This window comes from Lissotriton vulgaris, chromosome 3_1, assembly GCF_964263255.1.
Source record: "Lissotriton vulgaris chromosome 3_1, aLisVul1.2, whole genome shotgun sequence".
In the NCBI taxonomy this organism is placed as follows: Eukaryota; Metazoa; Chordata; class Amphibia; order Caudata; family Salamandridae; genus Lissotriton; species Lissotriton vulgaris.
In genome coordinates this window covers 733,952,099-733,976,381 of record NC_141689.1, presented here as the reverse complement: position 1 = coordinate 733,976,381, position 24,283 = coordinate 733,952,099, and the positions used below count along the sequence as shown (strand labels likewise).

The window sequence follows — 24,283 nt, the reverse complement described above, 5'->3', positions numbered from 1 at the left end:
CTCAGGTACAGTCTTATCACAAGACCACATATAACGTTGTTTGCAAATTAGGCCACAGATTGTAAATAGTCAAGCTTTTCTTCTGTTTCAGTTCACTTTACTTAAAAATAGTTCTCTAGGTCTCTCTGGGTTTTATTTCCCCAAGCCTTTAGCTCTCTGAGGGCACTCTGGGAGTCTGTTCACCCCTTCCCCTCTCCCTAGTGCTGCCCACGGGCTCCTGAACACTTCTGGCCCGTTTCCGTGTAGTGCGGCGGGCCCGACCTCCCAAGACTCACGCTTCCCGCGTGGGGCTTTCTCAGCCCGGCCGGGTCTGTGGGAGCGGACGGGTCCCACCGGCTATGCGGGACTCACACTGAGAGGGCACAGCTCTTGGGACGGTCCAGGGGGGAGGCAGAGAACACCGAGCCGCGCGAGCCTCGATGTCAGGAGGGCTCGCGCTGCTGCCTTCAGAACAACGGAGCGGCGCTCACGAGGGAGGGGCGCTGCAGGGGCACACAGGGCGGTGCAAGACGGGCCAGGAGAGCGGCTCGCACCGCGGAGGAAGTACACAGTACCTGCTTGTAGGGCCGATCCGCAGCGGGGAAAATAAGGCGTTGCGGGCCCGAGCCCGATGACGAGACGTTCCTTCTCTTTGGTGGTTGGGGCCGAGTCGGCAAGCACAGCGCGACTCGGTCCGGTCCGTGCTTTGGGGGCTCGTCGAGAGGCGGAGGATCTCAGGGAGGCAAGACGTCACACGGGAGCCCTCAGTACAGGCAGTACCGAGCGGGGGCTCCCTTCACAGTGCGACGTGGCCTCTCGGGGGGGGAACAGCTGACAGCGGGGCGGCCGGGTGCACTCAGAGGCACATCGATCATCCAGGCAGCAGGCAGCTCGCGTCCCCGGAATTCCGGCGGGAGGGGCTCAGTCGGACTCACGCTTCTCTGTCAAGCAGGCAGGTGGTAGAGGAGCGGCCGGCCTTAGCCCTGGGGCAGAGAGCGACTCCGTGGGGAGCGAGGCTCTCACGGGCAAGAGGGCAGGCTGGCTCCCGAGTACCACGGCCCTAGGAGGGGGCGAGAGGGGGCAGACTTCTCCTTCTGGCGGGAAGAAATACTCGGCCTCAGGCAGGAGGCTAGCCAAAGCACAGGAGAACCCACTGGTCCTGGGGTTCAGTTCAGGGGGCAAGCTCAATCAAGCCCTTGGAGAATGTTTCTGAGCACAAAGCAGCAAAGTCTGTTTTCAAGTCTTTTCCCTCTCCTTTCTCAGTAAGGCAAGCAGCAGGCCAGTCCTTCCAGCGTCTCTTCTCCTTCTAGTCGGGCAGAGGTCCTTTGTGGGGAAACAGGATTCTGATTTACAAGGAGCAGGGCTCCTACTTTTATACACAGTTTCTTTTGTTCTCACAGGCCAGGGGGGCCTTTGCATAACTGCTCTCAGCCTCTGAGCACTTGTTGGGGGTACTTCTGCTTCTGCATTCAGTGTGAGGGCAGGCACATCAGCCGCTCCCCAGGGGGGCGGAGCCGGCATTGTGAAGACAGGGGCAGCTTGAGCACTTTGTTGACAAGCTTCGGTCCTTCCTGGTCCAGGTGCAGGCTGAGTCATCAGTCGCTCCCCAGGGGGGCGGAGCCAGCATTGTGGAGGCAGAGCACAGCCTGATGCATCACTCAGGGGAAACTCCCACCACCCACTAAGGTGTCATCCTGCTATTCACAACCTGTCAACTCCCAGCCCTGTCACTCACACACCCAGACAGTCAGATACACACAAGAGCAGAGGCGGGCTGAAATGGTTAGACAAGCAAATGCTAACTTTCTAAAAGTAGCATTTGCAAACCCAGGATCTTAAAATAAACTTTATTAAAAGAAGTATTTTATTATTCTGAGTTCAGGCATACTAAACATGACTCTCTACCATGTTCCCTGAGCCTGCTGGGATTATAGAGTGTAATAATTCCAGCAGCCCATCCTGGCCTAAGGGGAGCAGGTAGCCTTACAATAGTGAAAAACGAATTTGGCTGTAATTCACTATTAGGACATGCCACACACATCAGGGCATGTCCTACCTTACACTTACAATGCACCCTGCCCTAGGGCCTACCATAGGGGTGACTAATATGAAGTTAAGGGAAGGTTTAGGGGCTGGCAAGTGTGTGCACTTGCCCAGCCAGCATGACAGTACCAGACTGCACGCGGGTTCTGCAATGGCAGACCCTAGACACATTTTAAGGCTGCTTCTGTGGGTGGCGCAACCAGCGCTGCAGGCCCACTAGCAGTATTGGCATTTACAAGCCCTGGCACTCCTGGTGCACTTTACTGGGGACTGACAGTAAATCCAATGAACCAATCAGGGATACCAAACACAGTTATACTTTTCATAGGGAGCACTTGCACTGCGGCACGGATTGGCCGTGGCGCAGTGCCCTGAGCGGCGAACACCAGCAAAAACAGCAAAACATCTGAGGCACAACAGCAAAAAGTGGAAGGGAAACTCACGCCAAGGTGCCAGGTCTAACAGTAGACATTCTGAAATAATTTGTTTTCCTATTTGGGACCACTGGGGAAAGTCATTTTGTTTCTTGAACTTCACCTCTGAATTATTTTTCTGTATTCTACTCCCACTTCCTACATTTTCAATACCCAAAACTGAAGTTTAACAGGTAGGATTTAATACTTGTTTAAATTAACCCTCTCAAAAATTATGGATTTGTTTATATACCTGTGAAACTCCATCACCCACTAAGACCACAAAGGTAAAACTAGTATAGCAGTAATGTGCAGAAATTCCATTTATTATAAATATTTGTTAATAGTAGCACATTCAGCTCAACTCAATAGCATCTAATCGCGACGAGGTAGAAATATCATTTACCGACCACAAGTGATGTCATTTTCATTTAACAAAGAATCGAAAACTTCATGCTATTCTTAAATAGCATCTTAGTAGGAGACTTCATTTTACGTTGCTGTGAACCAAATGATACTGCTGTTTCCCAATTCTCGACCTTCCCACATAATTATGATCTGACACAGTATTTTATTAAACGAACAGTAAAACCAATAAATGATCCTCACGTCCTGTTATTCAATGACAAATTCCTGCTTGAAGATGGTGGTCGCACAGTAAAGCTGCAGTGCCTTCAGTGGAGACGCCATGGCAGCTGAGGCACAGAGATCTCCCCCTGCATGTCGGCAATTTTCAATATAGCCGGCTGTACTCACCTGGGCAGCGCAATAAATCACTCTGCTGACCTGACTGAATGAAATACATCTGCCATATAATAAATACGTTCTTAAAACACTAGGGGGCATATTCATGAGAGCCGCCCATCACATTTGCATCACGCAAAGTGATACATGCATGACACAAGAATCGGAGTCAGATTTATGAAGCCACGGAAAAAAGTCACATTGCTTTACTCTGAACAAGGGAGGGGTTCCATGGGGTTGCGAGGGTGCTCCTAGGCAACTCCCATGGGCTTTGATGTATTTCCAGATTTACAAGGACTTGTAAAACTGGGGATGCGTCACACTCTTACGCCTCCCTAGGCAGGCATAATGAGGAGAAATATATTCATTTCTCCTCGTGTTTTTCCTCTTTCTACGTGTGCAGCACACATAGAAGGAGGAAAACACCTCTATGGGTTGTTTTTGTGCAGGAAGGTGCCTCTTCCTGCACAAAAACAATCCTGCTTAAAACTCAGGCACCCTTACACCATGGTGCAAGGGGCCCTGCATTGGCGCTAGCCTGCTGAAACGATGCCAATGTACAATGCATTTCTGCTCTTTCCTTGTCCTGTGCCACCAATTCCATACATAAAACCCTAGATCTGTAGTGCAGCTTGGTAAAGTGAGTTGAAGAATATGTCAATTTTGATGTAACCAGTGTTGAGTGCCTCTTGTTTTTTTTTCAATTTTTATTCATACAGATATAAAATAGTTTTCAAAATTCCGTTTTTTTTATTTGCCGTATTTAAAGAAAATCTGAAAAGGTCCATGAAAAAAAGATTTTTTTTTAAAAAAAAGCATTCTGGGAACACTCGCTCAGGTAAAGATATAGTTTTATTAGTTAATAGAGAAATAAGATTACAAATCAGTAACTGGACTCGGTGATCCTTTCAGAGGAAGAAAACCCTTTACCAAGGAAAGGAGCTAAGGCCTTAAAAAAGACAAAATGCATGATCAATGAGCCTCATGGTAGTCTGTGCGCTACAAAAGAACGGGATCAAACCCTGGGTAGCTTGTGAGCTTCGGACGACCAGGATGTCCACATGGCCACAACTAGCAGGAGCAGCCAATGGATTTGTACGAGCAAGGGCAATAGGGGCAGCTCTTTTGCTGTGCTTTGTTCGCCTTCCATGAGCTTGTAAAAGCATTAACTGGCAACCTGCCATGCCTGAATTGAATATATAGCTTTCTGTCAACCCGCACTTTAATTATATCAAGTTAGCTTTCTAACGTGCGGCCAATGTTAAAGTCTCTAAATTTTTCAGTTAGACTGCCCTGTGCGCTATCTGTGTATGCTTTTAGCTTCAGCCTGTCCCAATATAAAGATTTGACCTGCCATCTATTGCAAATTGGGGGACAGGCAATGTTATAAGCGGGGAAACCTAACCTGGACATAAGGCTTCTGAGATATTTGATCCAACCTATTTAATTTGCAGTGTCTAAGGCACAGACCTCCTCTAAAGCTGAAGGAAACCATCCACTGCCCGAACATCAAGGGGCGAAGCTTTGTAGGTCGCTAATGGGTTTGATGCCCATATCAAGTAGTAGTGGGGAGTGCTATGCCGGAGGGAAGTCAGGTTTCTGAGAAACTTATTCTCTAAAATTGTCAGGTTGCTTGCTCTTTCCATACCCCACAACTCTGCTCCATAGAGTGCACTGCTCACAGCCGAGCTGTTATAAAGCTTCAATGCTGGAGCAATTAGCTTGGAGTAAGAAAGGCAATGCTCTTTACGCAGAGCCCCGGTTACCTGGGAAAACTTGAGGTAGACCTTGTTGGGGTGGTGCTTCCAGGCCATGTCCTCTGACAGCTTAATCCCCAGGTAATCAAAGGAGCTCACTCTCTCCAAGGGAGTAGTGCCTAGGAACAAATTTCTCTTGACAGACTTGTGGGGATTAAATAACATGAGCTTAGTTTTAGACATGTTCATCTCCAGCTCCCTCATATCGCAGAAGAGCTTGAATTGGTTTAAGAGTGTTTGCAAGCCCATTGGAGCCTTCGAGACGATAAGAGTATCATCTGCGAATAAAAGGGTACAGATTTTTTGCTTAGCAAAGGAGGGGGCATCTGCTGAGATGGCTGCTAAGAGCTCAATAACGTTATTAATGTAGAGTGAGAACAGGGTTGGTGCCAGGAAACAGCCTTGGCGGACCCCACGTTGTACTTCAATGGGGTCGGTGGCCTGTTCCTGGCTGCCCCATCTAACCCTGGCAAAATTATCAGCGTGGAGCCTGACAAGGAGTGTGAGAATATTCAGTGGCATACCCATTTCCTTAAGCACCTGCCTAAGTTTGTCACTTGGAACAAGATCAAAGACAGATTTTAAATCTATAAATACGATGTAAAGGCTACCTTCCAATAAAGCATAGGGAGGCAAAAGACCTGATCGATTGTGCCAGTTTTCCGTCAAAAGCCTGGTTGGAGGAGGCAGAGGACGTCATTCTCCTCTATCCAATCCGAAATTTTTGCTAGGAGCGGTCGACAGAAAACTTTCTGGACGCAGTCGATTAGGCTAATTAGTCGATAGTTGGCTGGATTAGACCTATTGCTTTTTTTAAAAATAGGAATCACTTCCGCCCCTTCCACGAATCTGGGATCCTCGCCCCACTTGTGATGTCATTGACCAGTGTAAGAATATTTGTTGCCCAATTTTCCCTGTCAGATCGAAAACGGTCTCCGGGGATGCCATTCGGCCTGGGGGCCTTGGCAGGTGCATTTGCATCCATGGCAGTCAATATTTCGTCTCTAGTGAATGAGAGATTAACTGATGGTTGAAGTGGGGCAGGTACTGATAATTCGTTGTCAAAGTGCCAAAGAGTGAATAAAGGGCTCCAAAATGACTTTGCCACCTATTGGCTGGAATATTATTAGCCAGAGGAGGGGACCTTTCCTGATTGCCTTTGCCCAGGAGTAGCCAAAACAACCTAGGATCTGGGTGCAAAATGGACTCCCTCAGTTCTTCCCAGATCCTTTCGGCCCATTTTCTCTTGGCCTTAAACTGCGCCAACTTGTATCTCCCCCTCAGTTCCTGAATCAACGGGATGTCCTTTTGCCTTAGGGCTAGGCATAGCCTTTTTTTCCAGGATCTGCACTCCTTTGAGAACCATAAGGTTGCTTTAGTCGGTGTGGTATCCTGCTGTTCATCCAGAATGATTGATTGAAAGAATGTTGGGATGTGGAATGTTGGAGTGCCTGAATCAGTTGGTGTATTGGATGAGCAGCAGGGAAGCTGCTCCTGGTGGCTCTCTTTTCCATGTAACCTGCTAACCAATAAATCTACATGAAAACTTCTTGTATTTTGACTACTTTCATGATACTACAGTCGGTTTGGCCTGGTTTGAATGAATCCTGTGCGAGGGAACAATGAAATTCCTTGCCAAGTGATCAAAAAGACATGGGATGTAGGGCACTACAACTGGATGGTGTAATTGTATCACTTGTCCGAGAAGACAGCACCTCTAAATGGCTCTCTAGGTCACGTTTTCAAGTAATGAGTTTTTGTTCATCAGCCATGATTGTGGGCCATTTAAGACAGCATTTGTCATTTGAGGAAATCACCTCCCTTGTGACAAGGAGAACAGGACCTATCCTTGCCTTTTCACCCAACGGATGCTCCCTTGTCAGGCTAAGGGGGTTATGGTCACTCTCGCAAGTCTAACGTATAGACATATCTACTACAATTGGCCATAACATCAGGTCCAAAAGTATGTAGTCAATCCTACTTGATCCATTTGGCCAGACAAAAGTCATTCCTCCACTCAGAGGGGGTCCTCCCATTTGCGGCCTGTAGCCTATGTGCAAGGGTTAGGGAGTTCAACTGGAGGGCTGCTTGTGACCACTTCTTTATTGGGGGTAGGTCCAGGGATGGAACCGTCCACTTGTTATCCTCCCCATTGACTTCAAGGATATCTTCCCAGTCGAGAGGCTCAAAGCTTACATTAAAATCATCTCCCACAATTGACGGGATTAATGCCTGCTTTGTGTCCAATACCTCATCCAGGGCCTGATCATGTGCTCCTTGCATATAGATTAAAAATGTCAATGCACTTGCCCAATGGGCCTTTGAGTCTGAACCAAAGGATGTTACTGTTGTTGGAAGCTCCTCAGTGGCACAATTTAATGAGATGTTGATCAAAATGAGTAGCCCACCAGAGGGGCGACCATGTTTAGAGGGAATTGCCGGTGTATGAAAAGTTACGAAACCTGGGATGAAAATAGGAGTCAGACTCCAGATTTCTTGCAGAATACAAATCTCATGTTGGTTAATGAACTCATGCCAATGTGGGAGATCTATTTCCTCCTAATGCCCACCACGTTCCATGAGGCTATTTTCAATTTCCTTACATCTAAGGGAAGCAATGGATTAGGAGTGGTAGATAGCATGGCAGGTCGGGCAGTGTGGCTAGGCGAGTGATCGTAACGCCAGCCTGATCATCATATCTCAATTGTTGAGTAGAATAAGCGCACAAAAGAGGATGGTTACTAGGAGATGCTGGTTCGTACTCGACGAAGTGACCTTCCGGGCCTATCGATATCAAAGGGAAAGTAACATCTTGGTCAGTGATAAGAGGAAGCACACATTCCCAGGGGTGCTCTGGGGGCAGTCAGTCATTCTGCAAAAGAGGCGAGAGTGATGTGTCCCTAAGTGGCCCTGTTCAGCTGCGGTGCGTCCATTGGGGCATAAAGGCGTAGCCTGCCCTGGACGCACCGAGGCAAGTGAAGTTGCAATAAACATTCTCTTCAATCAATTATAGCGCCACAGCGCAGTGCGGTACACACAGGGATAATTTATTTATTACGGTGCAGGTGCGGTCCGGAGTGCGCAGGGGGGGCGGGGCTGCTGGTCTGCTGCTGTGAGTGACAGTCTCTGCAGCAGGCCAGCATCACACTGTGCGCATGAGAAATACTGGGCTGTGACTTGCCCGAGCATGCGCAGATGTGCTGACAAACAGTGAGGCATAGAGAGAGGGTCAAAAAGGGCCGGTGTGCTGTTTCAGCCGGGCCCCGGGTTTTACAAGGGCCGCCAGGGCGAGTACACAATGTGCCCCCCTAGCCAATCCTGGTGCTGCATGCAGCGCCAGGATTGGCTGGTCCACCGCGTAACATCCATTATTGGATGCCACGCGTGGGTGGGGGCAGAGTGCCAGACACTGCTCTCAGCACTGGGATAGATCTCGCCAATCGCTGTGTGACTTCAGCATGAAGCCAGCAGTGATTGGCCATTCATTCGGGGCGCGCGCGCCGCCGTGACGTTGTAGTTACTGTTTCTATTCTAACAGAACAGAACAGAACTACTGTCGTCGCCGCCACGTGCAGAGTGACTGACTGACTGTGTGACTACTAGTAGAGCCACTGAGCCTGCCAGCAGCCGCCTGAGCCCAGCAGCAGACGTTCGACCAGCGGTCCACACCCACCCCCCGCCCCCCGGTCACCACACAAGACAACACAGCAGAGAGTCACGTCGTCCACTCGTCAGACTCCTCAGTTGAATCACACAGGTGGGTGCGTGCTGCTCATGTCGTCACTTTGTGTGTGTAAAATGTGAGCAGATACAGGCTTGACGCCATATTTCAACATCCGCCTGTCTTTCGTCGTCTGCATTCCACACTGTAAATTATGGGGTGTTAGCAGCCCTTCCGGGGTTACAAGGAGTGGGACAAAAAGAGTTCAGTGTTTCACAATAGCCCCAAAAGTAGGACTCAAACGTACCACATTGCTGAGAAGCTGAAATTAAGCCACAAGTGCGTGCCCGGTTCTACTTTCACATAATCGCCATTAGATAATTTTCGGTTTGCTGAAGTCGGTATCCGCACCAGTGTAATTTACGACGGTGTCCCAGCTTCCCGACAAACACACATTTCGTCCTTGCTTATTTATTTTCTTTCTACTTATATAACATGGGTCATTTTCTATTTCCTCTCGCAGTTTCTCCCTGAAAGTACTGACGCAAAAACTAGTGAAGGACAAAAAGAATGCAGGTTGTAACACATTCATAACCTAAACACTAACACCCAAGAAACTCACACTATGGCAGAAAGAAAGAGATATTTGTGTAAGCAAAGAATATAAGTGGCAATTACAACTCTAGCTCTAGCAATGCTTCACAAAGAATTCATAGAAGGAGGGCTTTCACTTAATCACTGCAGCAGTCGCTCATTCCGCGCTGGTAGAAGTTACGGAACCTCTGAAGGCCATTGCCGTAGACTAATGGCAGAGTTTCGTGAACTTTCTCCAAAAGAGAGTCGCCGCGTGCACACAGAGCTAGGCCATGCACAGAAGCAGGCCGTGTACAGATATTCGGACAGGGAAAGGTGCAGAAAGGCTGTCACTGAAGAAATGGGGAGGCAGGTACAGAGAAGACACAGGGATGCACCCGGTGTGCGCAGAGGCAGGAGGGGTGCAAAGGGATAGTGCAGAGAGAGGAGGCAGAGCACATCAAGTCATGCACACAGTCTGCAGACTGCATACGGAGGACGACAAAGTACACGAACACAGGCAGGATACAGAAAAGCAGGCCTACCCATGGTAGGGAGACTGGGAATCCCAGAGAATAACTGAAGCAGCTGGACAGGGCAGTAGGTAAGCAGGCAGACATGAAAGTAAGTAGGTAGGTAAGTTGTCAACTAATGTCTGTTTGATGGTTGTATTAAGCGGCAGGCAGAAGGCGATCTTTGCACATTGGTGTCTGTCAGTGACTGGAGTCATGTCTGCAGAGGGGCATACGTCCAGAAAAAGGCTGAAGGCTTCCCATTGCCCTGCTTTAGGTGGTCCGTAGACAGGGAAAGAGACAGTTGTTTGAAGATGGACCCTGTGGTATGAGGTTAGTGTGGGCGGGGGAGTGGCTGGCCAATCCAGAGAGGAGGCGCCTGCAGACATTGCACAGTTGCATCAGTACCCCTGCAAGAGTGGCACTTCTAGGGGCGTGGGGGGCGCTTTTTAACGTGACACAGACTGGCTTAGATTGCAGTACAGAAAACAGACAGGCCTTCTGCAAGAGAGAGGGTGTGGCTGCAAGCAGACAGGGAGGTTGGGAAGGAGAGAGCTCCAAGAGACACTCCCTAAAACACTACAAAAATAGAGAGAAGCACTCAAAATTCTATGCGACCCTTCAACGCTTTATCAAAATAAAATTCATTAAAATGTTCACACATTGATTGACACTGATAGGGCTGACACATTGATTGTGACAAGTTGAAACATAAATTGAAGAATAAAACAAAAACATGTTACAGTAGACTGTGGTTGGGATTTGTTGGGTGGGTCCCACAAGACCTGGAATGTTCCCATAGTATCACCAGCAGTTGGAAATGGGATGCATTTTATCTTGATAAAGTGACTAAAGGCTGTATAGGAGTTTGAGTGTTTCTCTGTATGGGTGCACTGATTGCAGTTTTGTTTCTTAAAGGGGTGCGTTGGCAGGTGAGCCTCGGGGGTTAAGCACCATATTAATGAGCTCTAGACCTCTGTGATGAAATAGTGCCACTGCTGCCAAATGTGTTGATTATTATACTCCCCAAAAAAAGTCAGGAAGAGTTATGCAGAGAGGCGAGCGGACCGTCATAAGGAGGTGAAAAAACTAGAGGCATTCCGTCTGCAGACAAACTTCCCCGTCCCAGGGGTCAGTGCGCGGCAAAGAGTGGGTACGTGGAGAGAGAGAGAGGGGGAGCAGACAGGGTTGGAGAGGGATGGAGGGTACCTGGCTTAGACAGAGAGCCTGCCTGAGATACAGAGGCACTGACGCGCTTAAAGAGAGAGAGTAAAAGACAGGGAGAGGCAGACAGGGATGAAACGTATGTTAGACATACAGCATGAGATTCAGAGGCACTGATGGGGAGAGAAGACGAATTAGACAGCCATTCTGAGTATAGAGGCACTGACGGACTGAGAGAGTGAGAGAGAATAATGGTACTTGCAGCAGACAATCTGCTAGGCCTATGCTGTCTGTGCTACCTATGTTATGCCATCTATTAATGTAATAACTGCACTTTCACAATTGCTTTATTAACCTTCTTGCTTTCTCAAATTTGCTTGAAAATGCATGATTTTTCTTCTCTTTTTTCAAAATTTTCTTGGGGGGGCTAACCCCCCCAAACCCCTCTTATGGGGTTCGGGCTCGCTCGCTGCGCTCGCTCGCTATGGTGCAGTATGCAAATCAGTTTGCGCTGCACCACTTTCAAATGTCACCAGCCGCCCCTGGCCCTGTTGTGGTCTTAAGAGTAGCTACAAAGGGAGTGATGTTGAGTTTCAATTGGATATTTGTAGTATGTGGGGACAGGTTCTGGCTTCCAGGGCAACTAGATTATGCAGGCGGGACCCTGCATAATCTGCCTGCAGGTGAGACCCTATAAAGTTCACATAGATTTTTAAAAAAACACCACAAACTCACTGGTTTCACCAATAGGGAAGGAAACATCAGCATGTATCTAAAAGACTTCGAATTATTACATTGGCAGGAATCTAAAATGCTTTGAATTATTTCCAATATATTCACAATAATTTCCATAGACACATTTTGAAAAAAGAAATATTTCAATGAAGAACAACCAATCCATAAATTGGAAAAAGTTCCCAAAAATCTAATCAAAACTTAAAGCAAAACGCTAGGTTTTAGGAAAAAAATCAGAACATACTCTGGTAGTACTTATCTGTTTCGGAGCAGCTCTTAATTCAGGATGAAGACTATGTGCACTGAATGCTATATGCTTTGAACATTCTATGGTTTATGATGGTGTAAGTAATGTTCTTTAAAGGGCTGCATGCTGGGGCAGCAATAAAAGCTTATTGCATAATGGTAGCCTCCGGTCATGTAATGAAATTAAGATTACAAATCAGTAACTTTTGCTTATTCATCCATCAGTCTTTTTCTGCAGGCTTGGAGGATGATTATTGTGCCTTGCACCACGACCTGACATATTTGGTGACTCCGGAACCCGGGGGCTCACAGTTCGATCCCCGGCGGCAGATCAGACCATCACCATGTGACTCTGGGCAATAGCTCCCTTAATCTTCCTGAGGGCCCCCAGCACCTTGACACCCTCGGGTAATTGTTCGCACTTTACAAATACTGGATATTTACATTTACTGGACATTTAACTATAAAGATCAAATAAATCTCATGCCATATATTACCCAGGCTTGTCCTGCAGGCGGGCACAAATCATACTGATGCCTCCCTGCATTAAGAGTGCCCTCCAAAAGTTGTGTCTTTGTGTCTTCTCTCACAGTGGAATTATCTGGAGATCCAGAAGTGGACTAGAAGCAATCTGAACAAATACAGTGTAATGTTAGTGGGCCAGCAGCAGCCATCTTGAGCTAAAGTAGTGATACATTTTGACTGCAGAATAGAGGCTTTAAAACAGTTTTGCAGAAGGGGCTGCAATCGCTCATTGTACTAAAGCCCAGTGCTATACTAAGGGTGCCCGAAGACATTTTTTTCCCATGGCACTGTATAATACTTACTTGTGTAGGTTATTGGTGGTAGTGGCATCAAGGAGGCAGAAGCGAGAGGGATGACTCACAAGAGAAGCACACAGTGCGTGTAACAGGTGCAGTGGCACCGGGCACAGAGCCCTAAGGAGCCCATTCAACCTTGAAAATTGTTGCATTTTACTACAACTTTAGCAGTAGAACATATGCATGTTTAGCTCCAGTGGAGTAACTCAGATACCTGCAGGTCCTGCAGCGCGGGGGCAACCCTTCAAGGGTGCCCAGTCAGACCAAACCCCAATAAATATATACGAGATATAGAAGACGGGATGGGGGAAGGGGGCTCGTCATATTCTGCAGCGGGGGCATCATTTTGTGTTACGCCACTGTCTAGCTTGACGTTCAAACGGTGCCCTTCAGGAAAAAAAGCTCCTGGCGCGCCCCCCCTAGGATGTGAGAGCATTCTGTGCCTCGGGGATGTTACCGCATTTTCTTGTTTTTTAGAGAACTGTGCTTTCGAATACCCCCAGAGGGTCTCCTATTCAGGAGCATCTGTGCAGACAGGATAAACCCAAAAGCGCGAGGCTGTCTCTAGAGGCGGAAACACTTGCTCTAGGCTCGAGAGGCGTGTCAAGCCTCACTGTCAACTGAGGTAGCGTATCCCTCCTGGCACCGGGCTGTAATTACACGTATCCCCTTCTGGTGCACCTCTGCGCTTGAACTACACTTGCCATTGTGTGCCTTTCTGCATGCGGTTATTTATTCGTCTCTGTTCTAAAATTAAGTAAACAGTTTAAGGATGCATCAAGATCCAAGAGCGTGACTGTGGGGTCTGAGTATGACCGTAAGAGGAGCACGTCACCTACTAATAGCATATATAAACCATATATATACCACGCATAGTTATAAAACAGCCAAACCTAGATAAAGCGTGAGGGCCGTTTTCAGATTACATCGTGCTTGAAATAGCGAAGTGCCAAGTCATTTATAGGTTTGCTGTTAGCCAAGACATTTTGATTTACTAAAATATGTATCATTTACTAACATATAGAGGCTTTCAGCCACCCCTCTTCCTCCATTGGTCAATTGTTGCATCATCCACCTTTTGCTACCGCACACTACAGCATATAACATAGGGGAGTGGGTAAGCCTACTTAAACTACTGGTTAACTTCACTTTGAGAGACTGCATTTTGGTCTTCCGTAAGGAGCACATCACAAATAAGCTAATTCCCTTCAGTGGCAGTGTTTTGCTTATATTTTATCATTACTTTAGTGTTGCCTCTGTGGTATTTAAGCCTGATGTGATAGCAGGACGTTTGTGATGCACAATCCATGTTTATCCGATCCCATCTTTTGCCAATGCTGTTGTAAATTCCTTTTTGAGTGTTTTGCTTTTCTGATTGCTGGTATTTCACAGCATACCAGATTGAGTCCATGGAAAATGTTCTGTATTAAGGTATCCTTTTTTTATTTTTTCGTTCTTTCTTTCTTTCTTTCTTTCTTTCTTTCTTTCTTTCTTTCTTTCTTTCTTTATTTCTTTCTTTCTTTCTTTCTTTATTTCTTTCTTTCTTTCTTTCCCATATTTTTTCAATTTTTGTAATTCCTTTTCACATTCTCTTGCCTTTCATTCCTTCATTCCTTCTCTCTTTCCTTTACCTTGTTTCCTTCTTTCTTTGCTTCACTCTTCGTCCTTCTCCTCTCTTTCCTTTTCTCTCTTTCTCTCCCTTTCTTTCCCTCTCTTTGTCTCTCTCTCTCAGTCTCTTTTGCTTTTTTCTCTCTCTCTTTATTTCTCTTTCGCTCTCTTTCTTTCTTTTTTTTCTTTCTTTCTCTGTCTTTCTCTCTTTCTTTATCTCTCGCTTTCTTTCTCTTTTACTCTTTCTTTCTTTCTCTCTCTTTAATCCTTTCTTTCTCTCTTTTTCTTTCTCTATCTTGGTCTTTCTTTTTTCTTTCTTTCTTTCACTCTTTCTTTCCTTTGCTCTCTTTCTTTCTCTCTTTCTTTCCCTCTCTTTCTTTGTTTCTCTTTTCCTCTTTCTTTCTTTCTTTCTTTCTTTCTTTCTTTCTTTCTTTCTTTCTTTCTTTCTTTCTTTCTTTCTCTCTCTATCTTTTTCCTCTCTCACTTTCTTTCTCTTTTTCTCTTTCTCATTGTGTTTTGTTGTAGAAAGAATAGGCTTGAAGTTAGAAGATGAAAGAATGCCATAAAGGATATAGCTGGCGAGCGTTTGTTAGAAGCCAGTTGCATAAAGACTATCGCCAAATTCTAGGGAATTATTAATCAGCCGTGATTTGCTTCAGGTGACATAGAGTCCTTATCCCACCATATTACTGCTGTTAGATGGTTCTCTCACTTTGAGGAGGTTTATAATAGTGTACTTCCCATGGTAATAAATGACAATAGGCATCCTGTGGAGGATACCTCAAATCTTCTATTCACATTAGATGAAGTAAGAACGGGTATATTGGGGCTGACCAAAAACAAGTTATTGTATCCTGAAGGGATTCCGCCCGATCTTTACATTAGCGATATTGAGTCTGGAGCTTCTGATTTGAGACACACTTTAAATGCTGGAGTTCAGGCTGAACATACTTCCTCTCGGGCTAATTCTATTATCGTCCCAGTCTTTAAAAAGAGAGATAAGGATAATGCCCAATGTTACAGACTGATCTACTTGATCAATTCAGTGGGTAAGGTTGTGGGACCGGTCCTCTTGGACAGACTAATAATCTGCGCTTCTGAACATAACATTGTATCTGACCTTCAGTATGGATTCAGGCCTGGGAAGAGGGGTAAGAAAGGGGTGCATTTTGGCCCCATTTGAATTCACCTTGTATATTGATACGCTTGAACAGGTCTTAGTGGATTCCCCGGGCTGATTGCCCAAAGATAGGAGCTCATTCTCTGCCAGTCCTGCTCTATGCAGAGGATTCACTGCTAATAGGAAAGACAGCAATGGGTCTGCAAGCCCTTCCGGATGCCGTTGTAGGCTTTCTGGGTGAGTTTAATCTAAATAGTAATATTAGTAAATGCTTTGCAAAGTTGGTAGGACCTAATTTAATCAAATTGAAAACCTTTAATGTGGGGGCTCATATTCTATCTAATGCCAGAGCATTTCCATACTTGGACATATTGTTCGCTTTGGACTTAAGTTGGAATCCTCTTCTATGTCGAAAAAAGGGAGACTAAATAAGGGCCAATGTGGCCGCATTTAGTTTCGCCTCCAGCTTGGAAAGGATGCTGATTAGGGCATTAGTGCAAGTTCATCTGGCTAAATGCGTCTCTAAAGTTTCCTTTGGGAGTGGCATTTGGAGATATACCAAGAATAATCTTCTACTTGTGGTAGAAATAAATTTCTATGGCGACTTCTTTGTGTTCTCCAATGTATCCCCTCCTTTATAGTGCACCATGAACTTAGGGTCAGCCACCTCACAGACATAATAGCCCTTTCCCCCTCTTACGATGGGTGGATATTTGGACCAATGGGGAAATAAAGCTGAACAAGGAGGGATAGACAGATTGCCTTTCCCTTGGTCATGTCTTCAGCATTCCCTGGCTTAAATATATTAAAGAGTCAGTGCAAAGCCTTGGGAGGGTCGAGCTATTGACCAACCCTGGGGGGATTGTTAAGGCTGGCCGCAAATGGGTCAGAAACAACTTTCTGTGATAGAGGTTATTAGATAGAGAACAGGTGGCTCTCCGAAGCCCACAACGCGTGGGAATGCTCTGTTGGAAACAACTCAATATATGGAGCCTTATCTTACCATTGCAACTAGTAATTATGATTGTTTTCTGCTCACAAGGTTTAGGTTTAATCTGTTAACTCATTTGTAAGCATCTCCATGGGTTTGACATGACGCTCACCCATTAATAGCTTGCGACTGCGACCAGGTGTCTCTGCAGGATACTAAGCACTTTATTATGTTTTGCAGATAATATGATGCACCTAGGAAAGCTTACATCATCCCCATGTCAAAGACTTGACAATTCACATAAGTTCGACCTGCCCTTCTGTTTTTACAACTGCTTTCTGAAGATGTAATTTTTAACTTAGCATGTTTTTTAAAGGTTGCAATGATATTAAGGAACTCCTGGGCTGATCCATAGAAAATTAGGATTTTAATGGTTTTATATGATCTTTTTATTCGTGATTTTTTTATAACTTGCATTCGTGTGTATATTCATTGCCCTGTTATACATACTGTGGTGTTTTTATGGTTTTTATTGTAACCAAAAAAAGCTTGACTTGACTTGATACATGTCCTACTTTTTAAACACCATGCACTCTGCACTAAGGGCATTTTGGGCCTACCTTAGGGGTATCTTATAAGTATAAAAAAGGAAGGTTTAGACTTGGCAAAGTGTTGCATTTGCCAGGTCAAAATATCAGTTTAAACTGCCCACTGAGGCTGCAATGAAACATGTTTCTTCAATGCTACCTTAGTGGGTGGCACAATGAGTGCTGCAGCCGACTTATACCATTTGATTTACAGGACCTCTTTACATGAAGTACTGTACAACAAGGTATATGAAAATTGTATCATGTTTAAAAGGGAGAGCACCAGCACTTTGCCACTTGTTAACAGCCATAAAGTGTGCAGAGTCCTATGGCCAACAAAATGTGTTCAGTTAATGAAGGCAAAAACCTGGGGGTATACCACACAAAAGATGTTCAGTTCCAACACAGACCAATAGATGAAGCCCACTGACCAAAAGCCTCTTTATGTATGTATATTATGTATAAATTATTTTGAAAAATAATAGTCTCACAAAGTTGTCTCAAAGTCCGGACCTCAGCTCAAGGGTGTCAGGAAGGAGCTTACTCTTGTCGATGATAGCTTTTGAAAGGGAGAAAGTGAACATTATAGATAAGGTTACGAATCTTGCACATGAGGGTCTTTCAAGGAGAATCTCATAAAAGCGAGAGTGAAGGAGGTATACTGAGACAGCTAAACTTGCAGAAGAAGAGGTTAAGTGGTGCATATATTGTGAAGCGAGTGACAAAATAAGGACGGTCAAAAAAGCCCCTTTGTGGCCACTTGAGGTCCTAAACATGCCTTTGATTAAGTTGGGACTGGATGTAGAGAGCCTATTTAGTGCATTCTCTGTTTCAAAAAGTTTATATGAGTCATGGTGAATTATTAGTCTAAGTGGGAGCATGATTGAATCTACTAGGGATGAATTTTCAAGGCACGGAGTCCCAGAGACCAGAATTATAGACAATGGAGTATCATTTATCTTTAGGGAGATAAAGGAATTTACGATGGGCATGGAAGTAATAAAAGATTGAAGCCCCGTATGACCTTATTGAAAGAACGAAATGGAAGGTTAAGATGTTAGAAGAGACATGCTTTTTGGCCAAAGAACCCTCTTTTATATCAAGAGGCCTTCTCTCCTCGATGAACACACCAGAAGGAGGCCTCTGAGCACTTAGAGGAGGCAATCATCATCATCAACAACAAGCTGGACATGTCCGTCAAAGTCAACACTGTCACAGCTTCCTGCTTCCACAGCCTGAAGATGCTGAGGAAGATCTTGAAATGCTCCTGATCAACACCAGAAGACTCTCGTTCACACACTCACCACCAGAAAGTTGGAGTACGGAAACTCTCTCTACGCTGGAATCACCCGGCATCTCACCAGAAGGCTACAAACCATCCAAAAGGCAGCGGGCAGACTGATCCTCAGCCTACCAAGCAGAACACATATCACTCTGCACCTGAGAGAGCTCAAGTGGCTCCCAAGGGTGCAAATGTCAAACTCCTCACCACATGATCAAAGCACTACCTTACCAACCCCATCTCCTTCCATCAGCCTTCCAGGCACATCTCTCAGATAGACTTTAACTCGCACACATACCACACATACACAGAATACAAACCAGAAGTCGAACCTTCTCATCGCTCCTAAAGCGTGGAACAACCTCCTTCTACACATCAGAGGCTCCTTCTCGCTTTTTGAGTTCTGCCAGAACCTGATGACGAGGCTCATTGAATGACTCTGCCCTCGAGGCCAGACTCCACACCTGCGCAGCGCCAGGACACCCTCCCAGGTGAACGCGAGCTCCACAAACACATGTAACATAACATAACAACACCAACACTTGCATGTTGCAGTGCTCGCAGCTTGGGAGGATCGTGCACGGCCCCAAATCATTGCACTTCACCTCTAGCTCTACTGCTTACAGAACATTAGTGGGAAGTGTTTAAAAATGGAAAGCAGAGGGGCTTCGTATGCTGTCATAGTTCCCATCAGTTTTATAATTTTTCTTTAGCTCAGTTAGGGTACAAACCTGCTATATGTCTTCTTTTTATAACCTGATTAGTGCTCATGCTTCCTTTGTTTGCCTAAAATAACTTAAACCCTCCTGGGAGGCATTATACCCTCACCAGGGCCTGCTCTCTGATGTATAATCATGCCAGCAGAAGTGCAGTGCCAGGCTCACAATGAGAACGTGTCATGTTTCATTCCCATAGGCTGCTCCCTAGCCGGCCTTGCACCCCCAACCATCAATTATAGACAGCGGCAAATGTTGTTTACAAGATAAATACCAAATAATGCATACCACTGATGATACTGGCTGGCAGGCATGTTGATAGCAGAACATAAGCGAACATTCACACAACAGTATACATGGAATATTTATCATAATACTGGCATTAATGGTTAATAGCGTGCACAAATCCATTTTATATACGTAGTAAGTCATCAACATCCAAAATAAAATAACACCACTTTGAAGGATAAAAAGGAACAACCAAACAGTTTCTACTTAACGTGGAGCTCCATCTGTTAATGTGAACCCTTTGATGCAAAGATTCTCAATAAATGCACCTCTTTAGATCAGTTTGTTTAAATGTTTGAGAATTGTTGATTGGTCAAGGTTTGCTGATGAACAAAGATGTCCTCTCACGAGTGGGACCAGACTCGTGCGTTTTTTAACGCACTCAGGGGCTTATTTACAAACCCCTTGCGCCGCCAGAGCGTCACTTTTTCTGGGGCTTGTAAATAAGCCCCTCAGATTGAAACCAGGTGAAGCACAGAAGATGTGGGACGAGATGGTGGGATTTCATGTCCTCAGAAGCTCTCCGTTAGATGAGCAGTATAACCTCGTACAGTCGACGGGGCTTATTTACAAGCCCCTTGCGTCACCGATGCGTCACTTTTAATTTGGGAAAAAGTGACATACCGGCGTCGTAAGAGGGTTATAAATACGCCCCTATGTTTCTTAAAAAAAAGTGATAAAAAGCCTGCTCAATTAAAATATTGTGCTAGACAGCAGTAGAATAGCAACAAATGCAGGAAACGAAATGGGCTCCTCTGCCCCTGACTGGGTAACAAAAGGCATCCAAAATTGGGTGGCACCCTCTGCACTGTACCTCATGCGCACAGGATGGGATTATACCTGCATGACGGGTGCAATGTCTGAAGCCCACACATTGTCATCTCGTGCGCTGAGAACCTCATTCTGGCCAGGCTGCATTTCAGTGTCCCATAGTGCCCATTGATGGCTCCATTGGGTATGCGCCCCATATCCTGGACTCTATTGAGAAAGGGAACCATGGAGGGGTGTAACATGGGTAACAGTGTTTACAACGCTGTTAAAACAATGCAATGCTATTACAACGCTGTTGGTACAACAACTGCGTAGTTACTTCTCAATACCTTTATATCGCAAGTCATTACAATGACTTGCTGTAGGGTGTGCAAAGGTATTGGATATACAATCCAACACCTTCCCTGCTGTTGTGCAAACTGGAGTAGGAATAGTAAATAATAATATTCCTAAGTGCAGCGCGCCCCCTGCAGCAAGTCGTTGTAATGAATTGCGATGTAACGGTATTGCGTACTAAGAACGTGGTCGCTGCAACAACCACATTGTAATAGTACGCGATGTGTTAGCATGCTTTGTGACATGCTATATTTGTGTAACACAAATGGGTGCTGATTCGCCAAAATGCAGGTGACATCACATACCCATCGACCTTAAAGGCATTACAAGAAGTGGCATTATGTGACCCCAGACCGTGATTTTTTCCAGAAAGGCATGTCACATGACCTTAACCTCACAATTGAGGATTGGTGTTGGATAGTATCACAAAGTACCATAAAGGTGCGCCATGCACTGCTTTACATTATTTTGTATCAAGGGAGTTCCAAGGACAGGGGATGGACGTTCTGAGGCAAACACCCATGGGTTTTGACAAATATCTCTATCTCCAAACATTGGTCGATAGGAATTTGTACCAAAATTAAAGTTATAAGAAGGAGAATTTTGTCACTTCTTTTTGTTTTTCCGACTTTGCATGTGTGCTGCAGTGTACAGCCCACATATAAAGTGGGAAAACCCTTAAAGTATAGTTTTTTAACTAGAAGGGACTCCTTCTAGTACAAACCCTGTGCTTCAGAAAATGCACACACTTTGAACTCTGACACAAGGGTATCTGTGTTGGCCCATAGCTGCCAAAAGTGCACTAGCGCATGAGGGTGGAAGAAAATATGTGCCACAAATTAGTAGATTTAGTGCATTTTCTTTCTCTCCTTCTTTAGGGCAGGGCAGCACAGAAACACTGGTACTGTGTTGGCTTGACAGAAGAAGAGTAAATCCGGGCCTCAATCTCACACAAATTCACTCACTACTGGTTACTTAACTGTTATTCACTTTCCTCACACAGACATACTTACACATACAGAAACATTTTCTCACTCGAAAGCACTCTTTTTCTCACACTTAAGCAAACTCTCATTCGCAAGCACGCAGACAACATACACTTAAAGCCATTTTTTTACTCACCGCAGCTGTCAACATATGTCCTAAACGTTCGCCATTTTTATTACACAAATAGTTAATAATAGAATAGTATTCAGTATTGGTACAATTAAAAACCGGCAGGCTGCAAGGAACGCAGAGCCTGCGTGTTCTTGGCACTAATTTTGCCACCTCCAAGGCCAGGGGTCACAAAGGCAGTGGCAGGGATCGCAGCTGCAACCCCTGGCAACCCCTAAATGACGCCCATGGTAACACAGGCCCCTGCAGTCAGGGGGATAAGGGTGCCATTAAGCCTACGATCTCTGAATTAATGTGAGACAGGGGAGTATTGGGTCCCACACCACTTCCTGCAGGAGACCCATTATTTTCAAGTACGTGATAGAACCATGTATTGCCATGTCCAACTTCAATCTTTTATTTTCACCCTGTCGCTTTTAATCCTTTCTGTTTGGGGTGCCATAAACAGCCACCGTCTATAGAAATGTTTCCACGTGAACACAGAGCACCAGGCACACAATCACAGACTCACAGGCGGGAAAAACACACACACACACCATCCCTCTCTCTCATATTTCAATTATCTTAATTTTGCTTAGATTGCATCCACCTAGAGAAACGATTGTCATTGATTTCTACGTGTTCTTCCAAGCTGTCTCTATAAATCTGCCAGTTAGTGACCATTGCGATCTGTCTTAGAGACCGATTCAAACAAGCATTTATGAGTAGGGGAAGTAGTACCACTGAAGTATTATTTTATATGCTTCCACGTGCCTTTTTGAATCAACCCTAGACTCCCACCTAGTGGTAAACGTTAAAAGAGGGCACAGTTCTTTCTGCTGTATTAATGTACATGCGTAGTCTCCTTTTCTTCCCATTTTAATCCAATTTTAGATATTTATGGCCAATTCACAGACGCATGTAAAAGAGAGCGGGGGAGAGCTAGTATTACTTTAAGTGCTCCAAAATGCCTTTTTGAATAGACCCCTTAGTGGTCATATTACACCAATATCTGGCCATTAAGAAGTTAAAATCACAAACTAAACTGGCAGAAGACACCGAATTTGATAATATCATATCAGTACAAGTCTAAGCAAGCAAAGTAATAGATATTCTTTCCAACCCTAGGTGAGGATGCTGAGCCCGCTCGTGCCCTTGCCCGACATGCCCCTCAGAATTGGATCTGTGTATGAGGGAAGTGACGCAATGGCTCTTTTTGCCACCAGACACCAGGAAGTACAACCTCAACATGTCGACATACCGGACATCAAACTTTTTCTTACCCATGTGAACTACATTCTTCCACTAGCATTATTCTACACGTACATGCCACATCTTCCAGCCAGTACCAGATTACCAATTAAGCAAAGTAGGCACCGGCCTACGGGCCCCACTCCATTTCAAAATAATATTGTTTTGATCTTGAAAGTAAATTACAATGAAGCATTTATAAATATTGTTTCCAAAAGATAGAAAAAATTAATCAACTCAAAGAAACGAACATTTTATATAAAAGAGTCTATAGAGAAAATACTGTATGTGTAGTGTACACTCTAACAACAAAATCTGCTTCAGATAATAATTTTTCTCTTAAAAACTCATGTTCTGGCTGCTGTCAGTAAAAAAAACCCGGTGCATTGGGTTTTAGGAGATAATTTGGGAGGGGGCGAACTCTCGACAGTCTAGGGGCCTCCACAGGATTTAATCAGGCACTGCTTCCAGCTTCTTTCGAGAATTCAACAACACAAACCAAAAGTCTTGACAACATTCTTTGCACATTTCAATATCAGACTCTTAAAGGGACCGTTCAGCGAATGATGCCCCAGTGGGTGTCTAAACCCCCAAGCAGACTTCATCAAACAAAACAAGACTGTGAAATGCTGGTGATGTTTTAGTAATGCTGGACTCGGTACAGATAATTGTTTATAACCTAGACTGCGTGACTCCTTTAATTCTAGAGGCCACGTGCGATATAAAAACACTGTTGGCGCTGACTGAAAACACACGCGCTTGAAAACACTATCATTGTGATATTTCTATAGAGGGAGCCCTGTAGGATTAACACAGGCTCCACCTGGATTCATTCTTCAGTTAGTTCACAAGAGGGCAGAGCAGGCGATGTGGATAAAATGTGCACCATACACACAATGACAGATAAACATGCTTCAATTCATAATTGGCTTTTAGAATTTCGTGCACAGTAATCATTAGCAGAGTTTTCTAAAAATGCACCCAAACTTTCTGGTTATTCTAATTCATATCTTTAAAAAAACGTTATCATGTGCAATAAAAAGCTAATTTAAAACGGTGCTGTGTCCAAATGTGGCGTCCACAGCATGAACAAAAGCAATAGCATCACACTCATTATCAGGCGGGAAGTGGACCTGCCTTTACTCTAGCGATGTGTGCCCCCCACTGCACCTACCTCACAGACCACCACACCTCTTCTTTGTTTCCAGTGATCCTTTCAGGAATTAACGCCTCTTTCATAGAAAACCACCGCGCTGAAGTGACTCTTTCCCCCTTACGGCAAAAGTTATTCAGCGGTGGGTGCGCACAGGTGTGCGCCAGCTTGAGTAAGGCGTTCCCACCCCTTGAACACACTAGCTTATTAGCGCCGTTTACTACATCTCCCTAAGTGACCTGCACCAATCAGCGCTTGTGCTCTGACAATACCATATCCCTTCAGAAGAGTCTAATTTCGCAAGCTGGCATATTTAAAGTCATAGCACACTAGACTTTTCCATCTGACTGTAGTTTGGTGATGTTATGTTTATTTTACAGAGTTGTAATTTTATTTGTACTTTTACCGGCATCCCCAGCTGCCTCGACATTTTTCTGTTCCTCACGGTATGGTGTTCTGCTCTGACACTACTAACAGGAGGGGCACCCCTTATGTGT

At 45.1% G+C, this 24,283-nt stretch overlaps 1 protein-coding gene across 2 annotated transcripts in view; it reads right to left on the bottom strand.

Annotated features, from left to right (window-relative positions):
- The window catches only part of ARL14EPL (ARF like GTPase 14 effector protein like), a 282,948-nt gene extending 259,013 nt beyond the window's left edge, over positions 1–23,935 (bottom strand). The window contains exon 1 of one of the 2 annotated variants that reach the window (XM_086963021.1): positions 23,808–23,935. The gene's annotated coding sequence lies outside the window, so the exon portion shown is untranslated. The remainder of the gene's footprint in view (positions 1–23,807) is intronic. The other variant, XM_086963022.1, reaches the window with a different exon arrangement.
- Positions 23,936–24,283: the final 348 nt, after the last annotated feature.